The sequence below is a fragment of the Chinchilla lanigera genome, unplaced genomic scaffold (assembly GCF_000276665.1).
Source record: "Chinchilla lanigera isolate Chin_1 unplaced genomic scaffold, ChiLan1.0 scaffold00003, whole genome shotgun sequence".
NCBI classification, from domain to species: Eukaryota; Metazoa; Chordata; class Mammalia; order Rodentia; family Chinchillidae; genus Chinchilla; species Chinchilla lanigera.
In genome coordinates, this window is record NW_004955404.1 from 48881503 (window position 1) to 48903948 (window position 22446).

Genomic DNA, 22446 nt, shown 5'->3' on the forward strand with positions numbered 1-22446 from the left:
TGACATCCATAAAATTTCATATGACATACAGAAGGAATTTGATATATTTAGCCATCACAAATACAAAAATATTTTGTGTAGATGAGAGATTTAATAGTTATATGTGCACATACATACACACATGCACACATACAATGCGTAATTGGAGAAGTAGCCATGCTGCCACTAATTAGCTGTGAAAACCAGCACAGTTACCTTAATACATTTTTCTGATCCTCAATTTCTTATATGTAAACTAGAATCATGGGAAAGCAAGATACAGTGCTTAAATTTTGGTGGAAAAAGTAGACAAGTATAATAACATAAGAAAAGTTTGACACACAGTATTTCTTCAAGAGTCAGAAAGCCTACCCAAAATAAATAATGTCTACATTGATGTTGAAAGACTTGGAGGAGCTGGGAAGGTTTGGTGGATAGAGTGGTGAATAAAGGGAATTTGAATTTGATCAGTGCATGTTGTATGTATCTGCACTGCTCAGAATAGTACATTATACCACAATTTCTCATCGAACAAATTGAACCATTGAACCAATTCAACGCTGAACCACACTGAACCATTAATTTTTATATATAAAATGAAGATATTAATCAAGAGTACAATAAAAATAACAGTTGTTACTATACTTAAACAGTGAAAGAAAATGTAAGCTCACTAGAATGTTGCTCTATGAAATGAAATTTGAGAAATGAAGATAAAGAGAAACAACAGCCAGTAGCCTGTTTTATATGAAATCTGAAATCTTTAAGGATTCCTTTTAAAAATTTAAAAATCAAACTAGAATTGGTTGTCACTAAGTAGCAATAAGCACAGTTAGGACAAGGTTAGATTTGAGTTTTAAAATATTTAACTACAATACAGAAAACATATTGGAGACAGGAAAAAAATTTACTTGTTTTTTATGAAAATAATATATATAACTTGATCCTCTCAGTGACTGTCACAAAAAAAATTTAAAAACAAAATTTTCTTTCTCCCATTTATTTGTACTAAATCAATTTGTTGGAATTAACTAAGATGCAGCTTCTATTTGGATCAAGTGTAATGGCTGGAGATACAGCACAGCACCTGCCTGGCAAGTGCAAGGTCCAATTTGATTCCCAGTATCAAAAAAATCAGTCAGTCAATCAAGTGTATTACTAATGCCCACTGATAAACTCAGGATGTTTGTTCATTAAAATCAACACTGCAAAAAAATCAGCACTGCCTAAAACTATCTTTTTTCTTTTTTTTTCATATTCTTATCCCATTCAAGCAGTGTGTCTTCCGTTATTGATTCTTTTACTATAATCACTCCTTTATTCATCAAATATTACCTGGATATAGGTTCAATATTATCATGATAAGGATTATACAACTGGTCATACTAATATTTGATATTGATATTATGGATATTTGATATTATGGACTTTTTTTGTTTGAAGTTATGATTATGACAATACATATCCTTTCCTTCCCTTTCAAATCCTCATCTTTGAAAGTTGTGTGTGTGTGTGTATACGTGTATTTTAAAATGTAATAAGGTCCTGTTTGGGTCCATTCTCTCATGCTAAAGTGTTTATGTGTTACTGCATTCTTTTAAATAAATATCACAATTTTGAATTACCCTAGATATTCTCACTCAAAAAGGAAGTAAATATTAATTTTTCTCTTCTACTTTTATCTAACTCATTGATTCCTATTATCCACATAAATCCAAGCTGTTCTTTTTATTCTAAAAGCCTTCAAACTGTGTATCAAATGCCAATGAATGCTGCTGATTTTTCTATTTATGCTATTTCATGAATTAAAATCTCCATCAGTTTTCTATATTATGTGCTTTATATTATTTCTTTAACTGTTCTTTGTAATGCAAACTCCATTTCTTCTTCTATTCATTTTTTCTTTTCACATAACCTTCCAAATGTATCACAGCTAAGCTATACAATGACCCCAGACTGACCTTTTAAGATATGATTTGAATCAGATCTTTTTTTCTACAATAAATTTAAAGTGGGTATTTGTTGACTTTCAGGTAAGATGTGTGTGATCCTTGCAACAGCGTATGATTCTTTTCCCCAAGGAACAAAAATCACCCAGTTGATGCACTTGAATTCCAGGATTCCTGAGTAGATAAAGATTTGTGTAGCAGGTCTTTGTAAAGATCTTTGAGGTACAGCAAACTATTAAGTAAATGCTTATCATTTGGACCTAACACAACAGACAGCAACAGCCACAGTATAAAGTCCATCTGGAGAAATGAAGTTTCCAGTGGAAGTTTTGGTGTATAGTAGCTTCTGGGCAGATACACTGGAGAGTTCATGAACTAGAAGAGGAAGAGCACAACACTCTTATGCCCATTTGTAGCCTTTACTTCTATTCGCTGGAAAAAGCTTGGTTTCCTTTACATTCTATGCCCCTGTGAGAGTTGAGTACTCAGTGGTAAACACTCCTGGAGGATTTCACAGCTTTAGGGATAAGCTTCTTATTAATCGGATTGAGGGAGCTCTGGTACTCTTTTAAGTTTTTAGTGGTCTTGCCCTGTTTGAAGCTAGACTGATATGTTTCTGACACTATAATTTCATCCCAAACCCAATCAATTTGTAATCTATATGCTTTTTATAAATTCTGTAGACATATTTGACAGTAAGACCTTTTGTAACATTGGTATTACATTTCAATATCTTTATTTATTGATATTATTCTGAATGCACACACAGGTTTTGGGAAAGAGGATATTACCATCTCTATTAACACACTATGAACAATAACTGGGTTAGTTCATTCACGACCCAGTTATTACACAATGAGGTAATGGAAGACCTTCCGTGTACAAGTTATTTATTGTGGGAAAGAACATCAACACAATAAATCTTCATGTTTCTATGCGGGGGAAAAATCATTAGTTCTTTCTCTAATGCAGTGAGCCTTTTTGTAAATATAATCGAAAGGATCCTGATTGTTAGTCAAATCCTTTGCAGTGTGACTAATTGCACCCATTAGCGAAAAGATAAGACCAATAGCTTCTGCTTTATAAACCGGAGGGTCTCATGATCCCACCTTCCACCTTGAAATATTCTTCCCAGGAAATGAATTCCTCTGTACTTTAATTTAGCTATTCAGCTATAAGTTAACTTCCAAGGAACCCAGATCCTAAGATTCAATAAAAACTTCAACAGGCCTAACTGTGCCAAAGCATAAAGCTAACTTTTCTATATTCCTATGGATTTTAAACTAGAACATGATTTTTGCAAATTGCATGCCTGTATATTTGGCTAATTAATCATATCCACAATTTAAGTGTAGGTATATTAAAATCATTTAAAACAATACAGTTAAATGAAAAACCAACACATGTACCTTTTTTATATTTTCAAAAGATGGATGACCTTTTATTCATGGGGTGTCACTCCTATTTCTTAATGCTATGACTCTACCGCTCTTAGTTATAACACAGTTTAACGAAAAGCAAAAACAGATGACTGGGGATGGGGATTTAGCTCAGCGGCAAAAGCGCTTGCCTGGCAAGCGCAAGGTCGTGATTTCGGTTCCCGGTACCGGAGAAAAACCAAAAAAAAAAAAAAAAACAACAAAAACAGATGACTGTTTCAGTCTTCAAATCACAGACTATTCATTCATACAATAGGTAGATTTATTTTAATTATTGATACATGTTTTAAGATTTTCTGGCTTTAATTTGATCTTATCTATCTCATATATTGTTACTGATAAAATATGACATTTATAAAATAGTTTTATTTGAATTATTGCTCTTAGTGAAAGCCGTAGGGCAGTACTTGGATTTCCAAAGTATGACAAGTTGTCTGTAAAAACCTGTTGCAGATTAATGAAATCCTTGCCTATAAAGTCTCTTACTGTGCCTGCTGTCTGATATCAGCACTTTATTTCCAGATAAAAAGTAAAGTGCCACTACAGACTGGATTTGGATCAGAGTAAGGAGATTTGGAGACAGTAGTATAAACATTTAACCAGAAAAGTACTTCAAATCTGTTATGTTGGTTTCAGGAAGTCCCAAGAGATACAGGTTTCTTCTCATTTCACAGGAGCCCTCTTGAACTTTATGTTCAAGTCTATCTTTTTAGACAAGACAGTTACTGGTGCTTGAAGCCCTGAATGTAGACTGAAGGCAGCAGAAAGGGAGAAGAAAGGAGAAGGCATTTATTCTTTCTTTTGCTCACAGAGTTCTGTTCTATGTCATTGACTCTCTCAGGTACATGTTCTGCCAGCTTTCCAAAAGATCAGGACATGTGTTTATAACAGTTTCTATCACAACCTAGAACAAAGTTAAAGTTTCTCCCCTGAGTAGATAAGAGCAAGCCCAGCAGTTTACAAATAAGTAAATTCGGTAAGGCCCGTGGACTTCCAGTACTACCTGCTGTTTCTTTAAAAAAAAAAAAAAAAAAACATAAATAAGTCTAAGAACTTAACAGATTATGGCCAGGTATCTGTTTATGTACCTACTAGTGAGGAAATTTAATTTGTGAGCTTGATATTAAATCATCAATTTTAACCTGGGTTATACACAAAGAAATCATTTGTTACTTGATTTATTAATAATTTATTTACAGTACTTTCTAGTGTAGGTCAGATGCTTACCTTTAGGAGATCACTACAAGGAAGATATTTTTAAAGCCTTGAGACTGAAGAGATTGTTATGAAAAAAAAAAAAGACAGATAATGAAGAAATGAGGTGTGAGAAAGGGAGCATGAGGCATCCCTCCTTTCATAAATCAGGAAAATGTGAGTTCAGGACAGCTCCATAAGATGATGAAGAAAAAAGAAAATGGGAGAAAGTGTCTTCTCTAACAAAGTAAAAACTGTATTGCTAATGGAAATTAAGTCCTAAGAAGTGGAGTTGTAAAGGAAAACAAAAGTTGTGATAATGTCTCACTAGATTTGTTAATGCACTGGTGATCCTGACAAGGAAAATATTTCTGTGGAGTATTGGGAACAAAATAAGTCTGGAAGGACTCAGGGGGAAATGGGTCAATTGTTAACAGTGGAGACAAAAGGACCAGAGACAAGAAACATAAGCTTCAGGGCAAAGTGTACTCAACAAGGGAAATTAGGGCTTTCTTTTTCTTCCCAGGATACATTAAATATAATTTATGCCATAGTTGGGAAAACTTGGTGCTCGGAAGAGGTGATTGCTGAAAGTATGTACTTGTGAAGACGGATAGGCCCAGGGCAGAGGACACAAGGGAGAAGTGAATGGAAATATGCAGATCATTGCTATGGTTTAAATGTATAAAGTTTTCATCAAACTCTCGAGTGTTTGCACGTGATTGGATAATGGGAGTGCCATCCTCATCAGTGGAGAAGTTCATCCTGCCATTGTTCTGAGGTGTGGCCAGGTCCGTGTGAGCAACTGGGCGCATGTCCTTGAAGGAGTGTTCACGGGCCTGTCTCCTCCCTTCTCACTCTGCTTCCTGGCTGCCTTGGGTTGAACAGCTTTTCTCTACCATCCCTTCCACCTCACCATTTCTGCCTTGGATGGAACAGACCATGGACTGAAACCATGAGCCAAAATTGTCCTTTCCTCTTTTGAGCTGTGGGTGTTGAATATTTTATCTCAGTGAGTACAATGTGACTAGGGTACTTGTCCATGAAATTTGATTCAGGTACAAGGACACCAAAACTTATCCAAACACAAAATGTGCCTAAAATTGTGCTATGTCACTCCATCCTATGCCTGTTATGATAAATTATCGTACCTTTGGCACCATTAAATTATAGCAATTCATTTTCTCGCTATGTTGGAGGCTACAAGTCAGAAATAAACATATTGTCAGGACCATGCTTGCTCTAAGATGTCTGGGGAACACTCCTTTCTAGAATACTTCCTGTCTCTTTCTACTTAGTGTTCCCCAGCAATCTCAGGCATGCTTATTTGGTGGCACTGTCCCTTTAATCCCTGCACCCCCTCCTTTGCTTGGCCTTTTTCTCTGTCTCACTTTGTCTTTTCTGTTGTAAGAACTCTGATATTGGATTCAGAGTCCATCCTAATCCAGTATGATTATAGCTTGATCCTTAGCTGAATCTGCAAAGACCTTAAGTTCAATTAAGGTTACATTCTCAGGATCTGGGGACACATAAATGAAATTTTGGGGACATTATTCAATCCATTAGCATTTTTGCCAGTTATCACCATTACTATTGTTTCATAGAAAATGTTTTTCTCTATGGTACCAAATTTGATGAAAATTCCTCCTTCATTTGCAGTTAGTACTTACTTTTGTTAAAATTAAGGATGATGGGAGGACATTTATATGAAAATTTTATTTATATTTAGAAAAAATACCCTGTCGGCTAATTAACTGCAGTCAGTGTATGTGAAGAATCATAGTTTTAATTACCGCAAAGTTAGTAGATATCAATTTCCATCAATGGAAATAAAGCAGTGTTTTCTTAAATTCACGTCTGATACAATTGAATAAAATATTGAGGTCTTGTCTATTATTGATTTAGGATTTAGTGCAATATTTTCAGAAGTTAAGCAAACTAAGACATCTTTAAATGGTGTATTTTTTCCAATCCATATCTATCAACTACAAGAGATATTAACATCACTTTTAAATGATGTTCCTTAATATACATATACGTGCACTCCATTGTACAGTGTTGTATAATAATTGTATAATACTCTACAATGAATATGTAATGTATGTAAATAAACTTTTAGAAATGTAATAAAAATAAATATTCACTCATTTATATAGGTTTTAATACCAACAACTTGAATATTTTTTCATAAAACATTGTGATAAAGTATTTAATATTAAACATAGGCTATTTTATTGGAAAGCTAAAAGCAACTGTTCATTAATCAGAAGATAATCACATTTTCATTAAGAAAGATCTCATTCTTATGATAGCATTATAGCTCATAGTATATATTATATAATAGTATGAAAACTTTTTCTTACAATTTTATTTTTTACTGTATTATTCCAGACTCTTCAATTTCAAAAACTAGGAAGATCTTAAGAACAGTGTCCATATTTTATACATGTATCCAATTTTGCTTCCTAAGAACTACAGAGGTACAGCAAGGACTAAAAGAAATTAAATACAAACCTGTATCGCCTAAAGAATAATCAATAAACAAATGTGTGCTTACCATCAAATAATTTACTGTATTTCAAGTAAGTTAAGAAATTGTCTATTTCTATATTTTCAGGATAACATTAGAGCATATGGCTTAGATTGCCATGACACCACTTGGTGAACTATTTAGTGTAAACTAATGAAACTGTGGTACCATTCTGTATAATACCTGAAATAATTAATTATGGGAAAATCCATTTATATATGTGAAAATACATTCCCTTTCAGCAATGTTGTATAACTAGAAATGCACAGCTAAACTGAGACTCAAGATAATAAATATATGTAAGATTTCCTGGTAATAATATTTTGAATTAAGTAACATAGATGTTTCCATAAGCAGTTCTAAAACTAAATACATATATTGAAAGACTAAAAGGAAACATATTGCACTTAGTAAAATCAGGCAACAAGCCTAAAATATATAATGCGCTTTTCCTCACCATTTGCTTTGCTCTTATTATGCAGTTAATTCCATCAGAGATACATAGGGTGTTCATTTGGAGCAGGAAACTCAGTACTTTTCAACCATCGAATGTTTAGCTACCTAAGGGAGGTGGCAAAATAAAACAGTAAAAACCTGAAAGCAACAGAAAAATATGCAAATCCTATGGGCCAAAAGACATGTACATGAACTCTGGAAAACAGGACACTGTACATGGCAATTTTTCATAGTTTTCAATCTCTGGGGATTGAATCTTTTAATCTAGGGTTCTCTCTATCAGACAAAGAATTATCTTGAGTAAGATCACTTCTGGCATTTTCTCAGGTACCTATGGTGCTCATTCTGGCTGAACTGTATCCCACAGTGTGGGCAGATGGCTCCAAAAAGTTGACTAATGCAGACAGCAGTGGTCTCTTTGACATGTTGTGAATGGGTGATGCTTCAGACCAAAAATGCTTTTCCTGTTTCCAATCGCAAGTGTGAAAAGTTCTTACCAATTATTCTTCATAGAAGGTAATACTTCATCCTTTTCAAAAATCCTGGGTTTCTTTTTGAGTTAGTGAGAGTATGTTAAGGGAAAAATATGTGAAAAGATAAACAAAAAAAATAGTATGAGCACTATATCTTTGGGACAGAAAGAAGCTATAAACAAAGGTACTGGGAAGTCATTCTATGTTATAATGATGCATTTGTATTCGTATGTTACAGATAAAGATATGACAGCATTCAATATTTAAAAATATGCTAGAAAATCTTGTTCCTTGAAGAAACTTGACAAACTAAATGAATCCTGACAAACTAAAATGTTGCCGTGTGATTCTCCAGCTTGAAAGTACATATCAACAACCATATAACTGACACAAATTAAGTTTGACAGGTAGCTGAAAGAAGGTTTAAAACTACAGTTTTGCTTTCTTACAGGGTACTGGTGTATGCACACTATCAAAATAATTTAATCTATAAACTGCATCCTATTTATTTCTTTAATCCATAAATTGAACTATGAGATACGTTAAGAAATGTCACATCTCTGTAGACATTTGATGAGAGATGTAGAATTATACTGTTAAGTGTACACATGAAAAAAAGTTCCAGACACAAATGAGGCTAAGGATTATACTATTTCAAAATAATCTCACATAAATGTCTCCAAAAAGTAAAAAAAAAAGAAAAAATCTGTTTAAAAATAAAAACCTCTTAATTATTCCACTTTAAGGAAATAAGTTACACATATATTTTGTGAAAACAGTTTAATTACTCTTTAATTTTCTCTTTTAAAAGTCTCTGTAATATTTCATAAAATAATTTAAAGAAGTACTAATGGGAGTGGCCTGATGCAAAATACATACCTTAAGATCAAGGGATTATTCAGATTGAACATAAAATACCATTCAAATAAACACTTACTTGGTTACGGGATGTTACAAGAAGTTTGCAGCAGGACATGGTAGAAGTATCTCTTTAAAGATTATTACCAAGATTAAGAACAATAATATTGTGAAATATGGCTTCGAGCTGCTTCACTGGAGCAATATGAATTTTCACCCTTATTATTTTTTTAGTGGTTCTGTGATTTTCAGAACAGCAAATTGTAGTATTTGAATGAATAAAGAAAAAATTTAGTTTTCATGGAAAGTGAAATAAAAGTAAGAGAGCCTTCTTAAGTAAGACAATCCAATACTTGAAATTGAATTAGGGGCTGGGGATTTAGCTCAGCGGCAAAGCGCCTGCCTGGCAAGCACAAGGTCGTGAGTTCGGTTCCCGGTACCGGAGAAAAAAAAAAAAAAAAAAAAAGAAATTGAATTAATTTTGAAACAGCATAGTAGTAAACTTTCAAGATACTCTCAAGAGATGAGGGAAGTTGAGTGTACAAATGCAGAGATCTGGACACAAAGTCGTGTTGGAGACCACTACAAAGTGGCTCCGAGTAGGATTTAATATTAACCAATTGGCTCTCCGCATTTACTTGTGAGTTATCTGAAGGCCACAGCTGAGTATGTCTGGCTCCAACACCAATTAACTTTAAGGAGACTGTAGCTGTAGGCATCTCACTCCTTCTGTGAAGGCCTTCCTGGTGATAACATAGTTCTCCTAAATTAACATAATGTATTACTTGGAAAAGTCCTGCCCAGATTCCCATGTTTTCTTGAGTATCCTCCTCCTTTGTTTGTAAACCAAATAAATACAGGCTGCCCAAAGAAATCTTTGGCTAAACTCGGAAAATATCTAAACTGTAAGAGACTTAGTCCCTCCTGGAGCCCTAAAATCATGTCCTTTGTCTCATTTATTTAAGCCTTCACCATCTACTCCCTTGGGAGACTGTGGGCCTGATCAGCCTGCAATAACCCAGTTTTCGACAGTCAAGAATACACAATTTGCTGATCCCTAATCATCTGTAGAGATAACACACTGAGCTCCACTTCCAGAGATCTATCTTGCCATCACCATGCGGTCCCATTCCTTTTCGACAAGGGCCTGAGCCCTGAAGAGTTTGCAGTGGAACTTGAATAGAAGGGGACCAGTACCGACAGCCTCATACCTCTGACCTCTCCCTTGCAAGTCAACTGGAACATTATTCCCACCAACACATTCCTTTTGTATTCTCTCAGTATCATTCTGCCTCTGAAAAACTGAAGGTTGTGTCATATGTATTGCTAACTTAATTCTTCATGATGGATTGAACATTACATACAATGCTCTTTGTGGTTAGTTACAATTTTTTATTAAAATCTATTTTATTTGATATTGGCATGGTAACTCATGCTCACTTTCATCACCATTTGCATGGTTAAATTCTTTCTCCTTTTGCTTTCAGGTACTGTGTACCTAAATGCAAAACATGTCCTTTGAAGGTATCATGCAGTTGAAAAGTTTATTTCATCATTATAATAACCCACAGTTTCCCATTGAAATTTTAATTTTATATAACTCATAACTGATGGTAAGTTATAATTTAGGTCTACTATTTACTATTGTTTTCATTAACCTACATTTGTAATATTGTTTCCTTTTTTTCTCATTGTTGCCCTGTTTTGTATTAAATAAGTTTTCAGTGTAATATTTTAGAACTTATATTCTTTTAATACATTAGTTGGAGATTTTTGCTTTGTTTTGTTTTATAATTGCCCTTGGGAATACACACATTATGCTGTACAACAATCCAGTTGGACTAATACTAACCTAAAATTAGTAGTATACAAAAATTTTGTACCAATGTAGCTGTTTTCTCCCCTACCTCTATGTTATATTTGATATACAATTATATCTATCAATATCATAAACCCATTTAACAAGTATGGTAATTATTCCTTTATGCGTATTTTAAATTAAATGGGAGAAGACACAAATTACCAATAGGGCAAGAGAGACTCCATTTTCCTTTTCTGTAACTCCATTTTTAAGAAAAGTCACTTAAGTTCACTTAAACTGTAGATGAACTCACTCCTCACTCCCTCCCTCCTGTTTAGTCATAAAACCCCCCGAAGAAAATAGAGCTATAAAATAGGAATTGAACAAACAGAACAAATTGGGGAGTAGGCTAAACATTAAACCACAATGTCCACCTTAGTTCTGCCTGACCAGCAGATGACCAGTCACTTCTGCAAAATATAAACCTTGTGACAATTCTTGTTAAATTCTGAAAAATGAACTAATGTAGTTGTATGGTTTCTATGGAAACCCCAAAAGTTTTTTAAACTGGAGGCAGACCCCAAATCTTCATGGGCATTTTTTCTGGCTCCTTGTGGAAGAGTGTTCTTCAACCAGCTCTTAAAAATAACTTTGTTCATTCCTGTATTTTTGGTGTCTTATGAGTGTCTGCCCCATGGAATCTCTACGTAACATTACAACAAAACATCTTTCTTTTTCCTTTTATAGTTACCTAATAGCTAACCTTTTTAGCTACCTTTTATAGTTAATTATAGCTACCATTTATGTCAGTTTATTATGCAGGACTTTTTTGTTATTTTTTATGTGGTAGGTTAGCTAGTGACAAATTCTGCTTTTTCCTTTTTTTCTGGAAATGTTTTAGAGTACTGTTCATTTAGGGTAATTCTCATGGCTTAGTTAAAAGTCAGATATTTTGAACATTGTAATAAGACAGTTATGAAAATCCTATTATGCCCATGTCACGGCTAGCTCATTTTTGGCTCATTGTTTGTTAATGTGTTTTTTTGCTCCTGGACTAATTCTATGTAGTGAGAGGTATGTGTATGTGTGAATGTGCTTGTGTGTGTTCGTGTGGGAGCCCACTGAAGGCTTTGCTTAGTTAACATATTCATTCTTTAATGTTTGGATAGAGCTTGTTTTACACTCCCAGGAAGGCTCTTACTGTTTGCTCAAGGTCTCTCTGTACATGGGACAGGTAGTAGTCAATGCTCAGGTAAGCAATGCATAACTCTGCCTTAACCTTCCTTTCCTGCTTACAAAGGGGGTAAGAACAGTCAAATGAGAGGTTCTGGAATTCTCAGGTTTTTCCTGAAGTTGTGCATTATTTTTCATATATGCATGGTCTTCAATACCCTTGTACTCTGGTAGAGTTTGTCAATGTTTCCCGTGGGATTCTTCTTTCCAGGATTTTCCTTTTGTGACTTTTGATCAGACTGTGACTGTTCTTAGTGGCAATGTTACTTGGGTCATTTAAACATTTAACAATCGCCACTGGTTGTTTTTAACAAATGCCTTCTGTGTAGAGCTTTCTTCACTTAATGAGCTAGACTCAGGTCAAAGAAAGAAGTATGAGCCCTCACATGGTACTTGTTTAAGGCACTTCTGAACAGTTCAAAAAATGACAAGATTCAAAGCAATTTCAAAATGTTTTGTCCCATCTACAGGCTATGGATTGCTGGTGATACTGGGAGTTTTAGGATTCCATTTGCAAAACTAATATAGATCCCAAGTGGAGAATATGAATATGGCAAGGAAAATGGCACAAAGCCCAGTTTCTTTCCTAAACTTTAACTGATTTTCTTGATTATATATGTTCCACAAAATTTTATAAGCTTTTCATTTAATAGCCTGATTCTAAAAGAGTTATTTTTTCATGTTTCTTGCCAGTATTTCCCTTGATTTTAAGGAGTTATACAAGCATTCACGGGTGCTTATTGCATCATGTTTGAAGCTCTAAGTCTCAGTGCTTAACTTTTATTACTCTAATCTAAATTTAAGTCTTATTTTAGCACATACATGTGAGAAAATACCTATATGTCAGAGAACATGGAAGAATATGTATAGCAACAATACTAAAATAGTTTGAGAAAGTTGTAGTAGTACAAGAACTGAATGAGAATTTCAGTTAAACTCTCTGGTTGAAATTCAAATTATTAACTCAACAAAATTGAAATTTTCTTTTTCATCATCAATGCACATAATTTTATTCCTACCTTATAGGTTAAAATATGCTGTAAAAGAGTCTTAAAAAGTTTCAATAGTATGTTTCAGTAAATTTAACTTTAGTTTATAACTTTAAAGATATAGGTGAATTGAGTAATGCTAAAAGATAACAGAACAATTTAACATTGGAATATTAAAATAATACTGATGTCCTCATCTAGATCCCATGCTTCCTGGAAGTAGGAAAGTTTCATTTATATAACAGGCTTCAGCAGGAACATAAAAACTCCATACCAAAGGCTTTAACTTACATGGTAATCTAATTTTTTCAAACAAATATTTTTTTATTAGTAAAATGCTTATTTAATCATGTCACTATCAAGAAAACATGATTATGCTATTATTAGTTAAACTATTAACTGCCTTCAGGATTTTGTAAAGTCTCATAAGCTAAGAGACAGAAAACTGCCTACTTCCTATACTTTCAATCTTATCTTTTGTGAATCAGCTTATAGATGCTTTGATATTGAAGGGACTTGTCGAGAGACTGGACTTCAAAGAGAAAGCAATGTCATTAGAAAAAAAATGTAATTTTTCTTCCTTCCCTCCATCTTATTATCACATAAACTTTTAAACTCAGCTCTGAATGAGAAAAGAATGTGTTTGAACTTTTTTTTCTCTTTAAAGAAAGATTGAAGGAAGACTTCAAACAACCTCCCACAAAAGGCATCATACCTAGGGTTGAAGGTGTGATTCCTACAGACCTCAATTCAGCCCTCAGGGATACATATAGATCTAACTCGAAATGGATACAGGACTCCCTTAGATTTAATCATTTCTCAAAAGTAAAAGTGGACTCGCAGAGATAGCATATGTAGGGTAGAATTTACAGCACCTACAGCCACTACACAATCTGTCAATATTGATTTAAATTATACTCCTCATATGAAATTTAACCTCAGTGATCATTTGTATGGCTTTCTCTTTCTGTAGAAAATAAAATCAATTCCAGAAAAGCTAGTGATTATAATTTAACTTCATCAGTACCAGAAAATATATATAATCTGTTTGGGTTCCATATTGGCAGCCTCCTGAAGAAAGGAATGAAGACTCCAAATTTAACTTGGATTTATATTCATTCCTTCCTTTTTAAAGTAGAAATTTGATTTCATCACAGACCAGATGCTTTAGCATATAGATACCTCATATTCTGATCGCATATTGCCCACCACTCACAATAGTCAATTGCTCAAAATGCTCCAAATATTATTCTTCACTTTAATCAAAAAATGTGTAAAAATATTATATGAGGAAAAATACATTTTTGCATTTCTGCTTGTGTCCCACTTACATTTCTTTTTCATTTCAGGCAAGAAGCCTCTGTAACAAGTCAAAGTTGCAAATTGTCACACAGGTCGCTCTTTTGTTCTTTCAATTTGTGTGAAGGACAGAAAGGACTAACTCATTTTAATGAATAAACTCTAATGAAAGAGGGAATGAAATGCTCAGTGTTTATCCCAACAATACACAGTTGAAAATCACAAGCAAAGTCTCTACTGCTTTCTCTTTTGGTCAAGGTTTAGCACACACCTGTCAGATTTCATTTTCACGAGGAACACCATCAGCAATATTAACAAAGTTTTGTTGCCAAGAGAGTTAGCTCAGATTTACTGCAGAGCCGTAGTATCTACTTGAAAGAGTTAACAAGTTTAAAAGGCAGAGATCAAATAGATAACACCTATATGAAGTAAAATTGGAAATATAGCTGTGAAAAGGAAGGCAAGATTCTGACAGTCTGAATTAAAAGAACACACATATAAAATACTTCTTAAGCTAGATTTTAAAGGAAAGAAAATTTTAAAGTAGTAAATAATAATAACAATAATTACACAATTTTTATATTATAAACTGGAACGACTTGGAAATTGAGTCTTGTGGTAGGTGTGCGACTTTATGAAATGCTGACCAAGGCCTACTTAAATCTGACCAACCTGAGTGGCATGATAAATGCATACCAAAGAAAATTCAAAATTCTATAACTTCTATACAATTGATTTTTCTTTTTAATTTAAAATATATGACTCTCAAGCTGTATTTCTACTTTATCTCTTTTTCAGCTCAATTTCCCATAGATATGTCTATACTATATGAAAATTATACTGTCTTATATACTTCTTTTGAATATTTGCAGAACTTGAAGGACATTGAGCCTAGAAGAATATAAGAAACACCAACAAGAAAATGACCTGTGTTTTCTTTTCCTGAGGTCTCTAAGTAAAATTAGTAAAAGTGATATAAAAATATCAGTTTATTTTGTAAAAAATTCCTAAAGCAATGCATTCAAGGTGGTTTCACAACTTTTAGCCATTAGTCTAAACAATTTTATAGTTATCAGATGTGGTTTAAGGATACATTAGTAATACTCTATTCATTATTTTTAAAAAATTAGTTATTTTTTTTAGATATACATAATTATCACATTCATCATAGGGAATTTGTACCTCTACATACATATCTTGATTTTTTCCCATTCCTCTCCCCTCCCTTCAATCCCTCTTCCGCTCCTTATTTACAAAACTTAGTTTGCATTTATTTCTTCTATTCTCATTTTTCCTTTCCCTTCCTTCCTTTCACCTTCACACCTCCATCTTCCCCCTTCTACTTCAACATTTTTTCCTAGTTCACAGTATCTGTTATACATTTGGATCCTTATCCTGTGTGTTCACCTTGAAGTGGTTGACAAAAGTTGTTACATCTAGATTAATATCGATCCAAGTTGCCTACTTTTATTTTATCTTTTTTGAGCTCATTTACATTCACCATTTGTTGATCTACTGCAATAGATATTAGATTGTGTACTGGAACTGGATAACTGTACATTTGTAACAAAAGGGATTATATATAAAACTAATCTTACTTTTATAGGTAAAAGTTTTTGAAAATTGGCTCTAAAATATAACATATATAGCATCAGATTTAATCTGCAAAAAAGTATTTTCCTTGCATTAATTCAGACATGTAATCATGGCTAGACATGTAATCATGGTATACTTTGAGTATTTATAATATATATTGTATTTATAATTTATACTATACAGTATATTATATTTTACTTATATATATTTTTTCAAAATAAAACAGAATAAATTATTTTTTCTCTCCCTTCTAGACCTGCAACCCCCTTCTTCTTCTGTTCCAACATATCAGATTTTCAGATTCTCTGGCCCGCAGCCTCAAGCTGAGAGTGCCATCATCAGCTTCCGTGGTTTTGGGTATTTGAACTTGCTTGGAGCCGCTCTGCTGGCTTCCTTGCTTCTCCTGTTGACAGGAGACATCTCCATACTGATGTGAGCCTATTCCTTTAGTTAATGGCTTCCCTATGTCTACCTATGTCTATATTCCACTGGTCCCTTTTCTCTGTAGAAGCCTGAATAAATATAATACTCAAATCGGGTACATGGGCACAGTTTAATAGATGTATGTTTTTACACAGAGGTGAAAGAAAAGTCACGAGAAAAAGCATATAATAAACAACTGCCTATAGCACTCAAGTTTGATGTGTTGGGAGAATAGTATCATCTTGGTTACTTTTTTCTTTCCTGAGACAAAATACCGAACACCCAAAATGAAGAAAGGAAATGTTTATTTAGCTCACAGTCTGTGGAGGTTTCAGTCCACACTCAGCTGGCTCCACGGCAGAGTGGCACATGGCAGAGGGCAAACGTTCATGGCAGAACACAGCAAAAACAACAAGAGCAAAAGCAAGGAATGGCAGCAAGTAGCCTCTTTCCCTCCCTTACATTGTAAGCAGGCTACCCCCATGGAAGGGGAATGTAGCTCTCACATAACCTCCATGCCCACCTCCAGCACAGGGTCAGGATGAATACAATGTAATCACCCTGGCTCCCTGCTAAATCATGTAGTTAACCTTGTAACTAACACAATAAACAACATCCCAGAAGGGTAAGGATGTGTTCTTTTCACCCCAAGATACAAAACTTCTGAGTCACTTAGCCAAACCTCTAAATTTCCCAAGTTGACACAATGTATTGACCACAACAAGTATATAACAGGATTTGAGAACTCATTGTCATAGGATACAGCTATCTATAAGAAACAACAGATTTCACTTTTCTTTCCTCAGAACTATTCCCTCTACTTGATATTGGTCAAATGCAACTAGAATGTAGAAAAGAAGCAAGTCCATTAATATAGTCCAAACAAACCTGTAGAGCATAGGGCACTCATGGAATGAAATCATTTTCAAGAAATGACCAGTGGAAAGACACTAAGCACATTTGTTTAGCATGTTTATTATGTCTGACAGTGTTTCAAACCTTAGTACTTATTTCATGGAGGTTCACCAGTGACAATGTCAAATTTTCTCCAATCAAGTCGATCCTAGAATAGAAAAGCTTGATTCCTTATATTGTATCATTTTAGGGTGTTGTTGAAGAATTTGTCTTCTTTTAACCCATTCATCCGTCCCCCAAAATAATAATTACCAGCTTTATCTGACCATTTTAATTTGGTGCCTTGTGTTCTTTTACTTTTTTTTTAACCACTTGTTTATTCACAAAAATTCTCTTTAAATGGTATCTTGTTAGAGATGCTACATCAATCTAGAAGCAGAGACATTATAGATGTTATGTAAATAAGGAATTTAAATAATTATATCTTGTAGAAATGCGAGGACAGCTATGGAAGGAAACTAGAAAGAAGGCTCATGGGAGCAAAGATAGAGCCACTAATTGGTCCTATGAAGCACTGATTAGGACCGAACAAATTGGAGCATGAAAGAAAAACTAAAATGTGAAAATCATCCAGTTCTAAAGGCAGATTATATGGAAGAACTAAGGTGCATTCCATGGGATGCTGCAGACACTGCCTAGCTACTACCTCATGTAATTCTAACTAGTAAAGGAAAACAATACTGAGCATCATACTTCCTGGTTTAAAAAGGTAACTTAATGTATTTGGTCTTCTATAATAACTTACCATGACATAAGTTCTTATAAGCAACACAAATTTATATCCCATTTTCCAGAGGTTTGAAAATTTAATATCAGGTTGCTGGTAGATACAGTCCATTGAGGGACCACTCCCTTCTATCTATATCCCTACAACCAAGTTCCCTGGAACTTATTTTATAAGAACATTAATTCCATTTGTAATGGTTCTACACTCGTATTCTTATCACCTTCCAAAGTCCCAGCCTCCTAACATTATCACGTCAGGAGCTGGACTTCAACATAGAAGTTTGGGCTTAACCCAAACGGACCAAAGTATCAACTAATGAAGAAATATGCAGCACTCATGACTCATTTTTCTCTATCACAACTCACAATTTCATTTCTTCCTAACATTCAAGACCATCTGAAATCATCTTTTATTTACATAAAGAGAAGAACCTATTGTGCTTTATTCTGTGATATCTTCTCCTACCTAGGGAAGCACCTGGTTTATAATGATTTATTTCTTTATTTAAAAATGCTTTGAACTAATTAATAATGAGTGAATGCATAAAGGGAGAGTCAATGAATCCATAAGCAAAATCTAGTCTGTATTATAGTACATTAAGTGCTCAGAGAGAGTTTAACCTTCAAAATTATCTCAAACAAAAATTGACTTGCAGACTTAATATTTAAGAAGTTGAAAAATCCCAGTTAGTCATCTTTCTTAGATGTTGTACTTTACAGACTTGGGTTTAATCCACTCCATTTTTATCAAGTCATACACTTTATTAACCATTTCACTTTTCTTTGCTTTCTTTTATGCCATGATTGTCCATGAATTTCTCTCTACTTTTTATCTATTCACAGCAGCAGAGAGTAGAAATATAATAATATCAGCTCATTCATTGTAGAAGTACATATTTTTTGTTTTATCTTAGCATGGATTTTGCAAAGCAAGATTTAGTTAATGTCAGTTTCTCTGGAAACGTATTTCGTAGCATACTATTATGGTGAAACCTATGTATAGGATAAAAGGGAAAAAAGAATAAATAAAGCATATATTCAAGAAAAGAGGGATTTAAGAAGAAATAAATTATGAATATTTTAATCCTTCAATTCTATATATACTTTATAAATAATGAATATTTTAATCCCTCAATTCTATATATAATTATATATTTGTAAATTCTCCTACCATCTCTCTATTCTCCTCCATATTAACTTATTTCACTCTTTCTATGCATCTATGTCCTACCTGTCCTCTTAGACAGAATGCTCAGCAGTGTCACAAAGTGATATCTTAGCAGCCTGAAAAAATCAATTCACTTCTCTAAGGACCTATTTTGTTCTCAGGAAGTAACACAGTCTCCTGGAAGATATGTAGTTAAAAATGAACCAAATAAACTTTTGCTTTTTATTAAACCATATTTTTCTGCAATAGTATAAATGATTAAAATTAAAAACAATATCTTTTGAGCTGTGAAAATAGCAGTAATCTATATTTTCCTTTGAGATTTGCTTACCTCTGTATTTGAGGAAACATGGCTTTTAAACAATACTAGCTCATAAGGTCTGCTGTTATGGATGCAGGTATTTATGAAGTTGAACATCGTCTCTTCTCAATATATCCCTCCCCCAACATGCATATGGAGACATTGATGAAAATGAATCCAGTCCTGCCATATCTACCAATTAAAAGCAAATGAAAATAAAAATCATCCTCCAATTTACAACCCTCTCAGAAAGAAATCATAGCCTGGGGGAACAGGGCAACTATAGAGCTCTTTCTTCTTTACTTTGAAGGATGTTTGGAGGGGGCTTCTGAATTAGAATTGTAAAGTTCAGTGAAATATCACCCATGGTGTAATATCTGAGTTTATGAGTCCAGCCAGTGTTTGGTGTGGAAATATTGAATTGCTGGCTGACTAAATCTAAATCGATCACATTCTTGCCATGTGCTGAAATACTGATGTTAGAGAACATATTAATCTGATAAAATTTATTAGAAGACAGGACAATTAAACTTAATAACCTAGCTCGTTAGAAACAGAATAAAGAACATTTATTTGAAACATTTGCAGAATATACAAAAAATGAAAACAATTACATATGCAAGCATGGAAAATTTGTATAAGATGAACATAAAGAGTTATGGAAGACTAAGGACCACTTTTTATTACAGATTTGTGGATAGAAAAGTAGAATCAGGATGAAAATCCAGTACTATGCCTTAGAATTCTTATTAATAAAATTCAACTGTGGTGATTATAGTGCTGTGATTATCACACCGCTATGTTCAAACATAGTTAATGATGAATAAGGTTATGCTATTTGTTGTTTTTTTTTACTTCTCCAAGAAGTTTTTGTGAATTGCTATACCATCTCCAAGTATATCTATAGATTTTTCATGTAAATAACATATATTGCAATATGGACAAAAATATTCCAGTATGATAGGAAAGATTTATATAAATTATAGAAATCTTTGGAAGGTTTAAATTGTGTTGGGTATACACCAATGAGAATTTCACACACACACACCCAAATATTGAATTGAAGTGAATGAGTGAATCCTGTGGATATTTAAGGGCAAGCCCTCAAATGAAAGCATGTTTTGAGAAACAAAGTGCCAATGCAGTTGAGCTGGGTGAGTGAGGGTACAGTGGTAGCAAATAAGCTTATTGAGACCAACGTAAGCTGCGCACAGGGCAATTTGTAGGCCAATATAAAACCTCCGCTTCCAATGGTGAACAAAACTGTTAGAAAGGCTTGAGTAGAACAGAGCTGTTGTGGGGTATAACACTCATAGAGGACAATCTACCTCTTTCTTTTGTTTTGTTTTTAGAATGCATTCAGGGTAGAATTAGTGAGATCGGAGGACAAACTGAGATTCTCCATGTGAAATATGATGACTTGGAGCCAGATGTTGATATTTGAGATGATGAAATGATATAAATTCTGAACATAGTTTAAAAATAAAAGGAGGACTTATTTCCTAGTATGGGCATTCAAGTACAGAATGTAGATGTCCAAAGTGGTGTTTGGGTATGTGGATGAGTAATTTCAAGAAAGAAGACTCTTATGGTAAGAGCTAACTCAGGAAACCAATGCTGTGAGCTGATATTGGATATATTGTTTTAATATTTTAATTGAGATATAGAGTAGAGAAAGTGACAAACAAGTGAATACATTCTGAGGGAAATCTGGACAAAATATTGAATTTGAATATGTAACCTGGGAAAGAATGAGGTAATATGGTAGGTATATTGTTATACCCAATAGCTGTCTCCAACAACCACAGGTCAAGGATATGAACACATTTCTCAAAATAGCCTGTGAAGGAATAAACCACAACACAGGGACTGTTACAAAGAAGTGTAGTATTCCCGAAGTAAAGTGTTAAACTGAGAGGCACCGAATGATTGCTGTACAAAATATTGCAGATAAAGCAACGGAGAGTAAAACATTCACTGATGCTTGAGTCTGCTCTTTCAACAAGTGAGAATCAAGAACCATGTTGAAAGTTTGAATCAGCAACAAAAGGATGCTTACACTAAGGAAATGACAATACTCAGAACTAGAAATTTGTTTTCTCTACCTAAGTGTTGTTACATGTTACAAGTACACCTGTTAATATGTTTATTGGATGTAGCAGGGAGGTTACTGGATATCTTGACATGAGCATTTTCAGTAGATAAGTGAGGGAAAATGCCTCAGTCAAACAGGTTCACAAAGAAGAAAGAAAAAATTGCAGATGGTGAATACACATAACTTTACCAAGGAACAATTTTTAAAAGGTGGATAGTCAAAACAAAAATTTCTCAGGAGAAATTTTTTAAAAGCTAATGTAAAGCTTTATCATATTCTAGTGGGATTAACAGAACTATGGGAGATATGGCAATGAACACAGAGGAAATAGTTAAAATGATAACTTTGTGAAACAGATAGGCATATATTGGTAAAGGGGAAAGGCTCTTTTCATCTATGCCAACAGGAGCAACACAAGCTATACTCTGCTTAACATGCATGCTATGTTATACTCTATGGTCAATACACATGCCGAGGAAATTCCATTTGTGATTACTTCTTTTCCCAGAAGTAAAATCATCAGCAGGAAATGAGAATCAGCAATAGGCAGATGAAGTTTAGGATGAGGAAAACTAAAGGATGAGGTGGGAAACAACAGGTTAATGAATGGCGAGAGGAAACCAGAAGACCCTCAGGTAGAAGTAAGCCGCCACTTGCTACTAACAGTCATGATATTAAAAGGAAGCCAGTAAAGAGGGCTATGATTTTCTGCAACAACTGCTAACTCCAAGAGTAACTAAAAATGAGCCCTATCAGTAGGTGAGTATAAAAAAGATGCAAGAGAAATGATACTGTGAAAGATTAAAATTTTGAAGTTTTGGGACCATAGTCAATTCAGGAGGGAAATTAGCACATCAAATAAATGAGGGAAATTCAAAAGATGCAAGATTTAAACAGGGCCAAAATAGTAGAATTAGAATTTTTTTAAGCATAAATTGGATAGATAAGTGGAAAAAAGTCATTTATGAAATTGAATTTATGCAATTATTAGAAAAAAAGAGGTTAGTTACTGGGAGATTAAA